Raw genomic sequence first — 4,191 nt, 5'->3', positions numbered from 1 at the left:
TAGTTTTAAGTAGAAACTGTACTCTTTCTTTTTAATTCCCCATTTAGAGCATTTCTTCAAATAAAATGCCACCTTTATTTTAATGTTAGTTAGCTTTGATGGCTAGAAGAAACTTTTCTCTGTCAATATTATATAATTATATATGCATTTCAACATTTAAAACTTTATATATATTTTAACTTCTTTAAAATTTTAGCTAGTGGTATGTCTTTATATTCTGCTAATAAGACATCAATTGAAATCAATAAAGCCTCCTATTGCTGCTTTTCAGTGATTTATAGGAAAGTCACTGTTGGCAGACTGGAAAAAATCAAAACCAAGAACACCAAAAATAATAACAGTATTAAACAGTAATTCTTACACATAAAATTATTCTGCCTCATTCAATGTATACTGAAAATAAATCAATGGCAAACTGTAATCCTCTATAATAAAAGGGTAATATGCAAATAAACCAAACGGCAGAACAAAACAACCAATCAAAGTGTAATATGCTAATGAATGCTAAGGTTGCTCAACTGCTTGCTATGACGTGCACTGACCACCAGGGGGCAGATGCTTCGACCGGTAGGTTAGCTTGCTGCTGGGGTCCAGTCGATCCTGAGATGGGCCAGACGCGCCCTGGAGCCCTCCCGCAGTCCCTCCCCAGCCCGATCATGCACCAATGGGGTCCCTCAGGTTGGCCTGCACCCTCTCACAATCCGGGACCCCTCAGAGGATGTCCGAGAGCCGGTTTCAGCCCAATCCTACAGGCCACTCCCCTTGGAGGGCGCCAGACACAAGGCTCATGGCTGGCGAGTGCTGCTGCAGCAGCATGAGCCTCTCCCCATCAGGACTGATTGGGCGCGAACCCGTGTCAGGCACAGTGGTGTCTGGATGATTGGGAACGGCAGGTAGGAGCTGCAGGTGGCGTTGGACTGTGGGTTTTGGCCCAATCCCTGCAGGCCACCCAGAGGGCCCCCCCACCTGTGCACGAATTCATGCACTGGGCCTCTAGTTAACATATATTTAAATAATTTCTACACCCCTTAATTTCACCACAACTAAATATTTGTTTATAAACATCTTACTTGCTATTCTGCAGAAGTGTTCCTAAGCAAAAGACTGTAAATTGAATCCATGAATAAATGTTTTATCTTTTAAAGTTTTATAGAATTTTACAAAAAGAAAGAAATTATATATATATATATATATATATATATTTGTTAGCCATCTAAAAGGATCATTATATTATTTGAAAATTATTTCTCCATCAGTGATTTTCATTTTTCATTTGCTTTTGTCCAGATGCCTGAGTGAAAAACAAATAAACAAGTAAAATGCAGGCAGATCTTTTTTTATACCAAACCTATGTAAGGACAAATTTATTGTTAAGCATTCACAAGGAAAAACCATAACAACAAAAACTCCTCCTAAATGCAAAGGCCAAAGTAGGTTAATGTATGTCTCAACATTTTGTACCTGAAGATAGTATTCTATTGCCAACAACTACCAATGATTCTTATTTAGTGTTACCAATTCCTTTTCAATTATTTTTATCCAGAATTTTCTATAATTTGAACAGCGAATATATGTTTCAACTTCAAATTTGAATTGACAGAAAAGTTGAAAAAATAGTACAGAGAATTTTCAGATATACTTCATTCCGTTTTGCTTATGTTAAAATCTTATATTATTGTGGAACATGTATTAAAATAATTAAACTGATCATCGTAAATACTATTAAATAAAATTTAACTTATATGTGACTTTCACTAGGTTTTCATTGTTTTCTGGTTCCAACATCAAAAATCCAGGCTATACCACATTGCATTTAGTCACTGTTTTTTTCCCAGTCCTGTCTGGTCTGTGCCATTTTACCTACACTTGTTTTTCATAATCTTGACAGTCTTGAAAAGCACTGTTCAGGAAATCTGTAGAATGACTGGTTTCTCTTGATTAAACTGAAATTATACAAAAGAAATGAAGTGCTTTTCTTATCACATTGTTTCAGGAGCACATTACATCATTGGTAATATTAACCTTTGCCACTCAGTTAAGGTAGTGTTTACCAGTATTATAAACTATAAATGTACTATTTTTCCCCCTTTTTATTCTTAGAAAGTAATTCATGAAAACTAACTCGTTGCCAGGTGGACAGGGCCAGGAATTAAGCTCCACCTCCTAGAGGGGGGTGTCTACAAATATTACTTGGAATTCTTCTGTAAGAAAAATGCGTCTCATCTTCTTCACTTACTTGATTTATTTATATTACTATGGACTTATGTCTATGTAGCTTATACTTTTTATCATAGTCCAATAATGTGATCTTTATTTGTTGCTCAAATTGTTCTAGTTTTGACCATTAGGAACTCTTTTAGTTTGGCTTCTGTGTCCCTTAGGCATACTACAGAAGGTCAGGTAACTAACTGGCCCAGCTGCAATGAATGCATTTCTTCAATTTATAAGAGTAAAACTACCACTTCTGCTCTATAATTGGCTTAATCTTGTCACCTTCGTCTGTCTCTCCAATGTTCTCATCCCATATATTGTTTCCACCAATTCCTATCACTCTCCTTATAGGAGATTCTCTGGTGTTGCACATTTACATAACATTTATAACTCCACACATTTACAAAGAGGCCCTAGATTTTTTTACAACCATATCTCTCTTGAGATTACATTAGATAATCTTTGCTTTGGAAATAATGCAACTTAAAGGTGAATAGAAACCTGATGTTTCTGAAGTTCAAGCATTCATTAGAGGTTATCCCTCAGGGACACAGAGCATGATAGAATAGAGAGTGTGTCTTCAGGTGCATACAAAGAACACCCACATTATAAGTTCACAATCATTGAATAACAGGGTGTAAACATTCAAATTTTTTTCTATGTTAGAAAATGAGATATTTTACTAAGTTCTATAATACACATTTAATATTTAGAAAATGAAAGTACTGCCAGAACTTTGGCCATACCTATTTTTATCTTCTCTGTTTATGTAGTTACAAGGGGCCCAGTGCACGAATTCATGCATCTTAAAAGGAACTGTGGGCCGCAAGGCTACAGTGGGCACAGGGGCAGGTCTCGGCCCATCCTCTGTACCCCCACCCAGCCCCTCCCACTACGGCCCCCAGTCTCCTGTCTGCCAGCAGCCCTGTTCCCGCCGTCGCTGCCGCTCCCACATGCTGACGGTGCAGAGCAATTGGGGCTGGCACCAGCAGTGGGTGCAAGTGGCGGCTCTAGCACTGGCAGGGGGTGTGAGCAGGGCTGTCACCGTCAGTGAGTCTGAGAGGTAGCTGCCAGCCCTTATCATCCCTCAGGAGCAGGGGGAGGTGGAGAAGCCCTGAGGGGTGATCAGGGCTGGCAGTTGCCCCTCACACCTGCTGACAGCACCTAGCAATCAGGGCTGGCACCGGGCACTGATGTGCGAGCGCCTGGTGGGACCGCAGTACATGGGAGCAAAGAATTTTCAGTAACCACCAGAGGCTTGCCCCGATGACAGCAACCAGTGCCCCACCTTGGCCTGGCACCCCCGCTCATCTGCTCTACCATCCCGCCATGGCTGATGCCTGCCATGTTCTGTGCTCTGCCACCTGCTGCCAATGCCCGGCATGTTCCACACTCACCCCCTGGTGGTCAGCGCACATCATAGCGACCAGTTGTTCGGTTGTTCAGTTGTTCTACCATTCGGTCTATTTGCATATTAGAGTTTTATATATGGAGATCTTATTGCTTAACATGATATTTAAAAACTTTGCTGTATTTGTTTTGCTGCCCACCAAATAACTGATCTCCTTAAGAGGAAAGAATCTTTGTAAACTTGCTCTTTGAGAGACAAGTGGATAATTTGATTTAGTAGGAATTCAATACATATTTTTAAGCTACACTATGTTTCTGTCTTAATTCCTTCATTATTTAAATAGATTTGTTGTGTATCCTTTATGAATCTAAAGTGACTAATATGAGACTATATTGAGAAAAATAATTGCTAAGCATTAGAAATCACAAAACTCGCCACTTATAAAATACTCAACTAAATTATCCTTTTCTTTTTATTTATTGAATATATTTTTCAAATTTAGTTTGCATATAATGAATTATATACAAATCACTATTTTTGTTGATCTATGCTTTTCAATTCAATAATTTCTCTTATTTCATTTACCTCACTTTGTATCAACATATTGAAATTTAATATATGGTAACTAT

The sequence above is a fragment of the Myotis myotis genome, unplaced genomic scaffold, assembly GCF_014108235.1.
Source record: "Myotis myotis isolate mMyoMyo1 unplaced genomic scaffold, mMyoMyo1.p scaffold_m19_p_3, whole genome shotgun sequence".
Lineage (NCBI taxonomy): Eukaryota > Metazoa > Chordata > Mammalia > Chiroptera > Vespertilionidae > Myotis > Myotis myotis.
The sequence above is the reverse complement of the archived record's forward strand: the minus strand, read 5'-3'. Positions refer to the sequence as shown.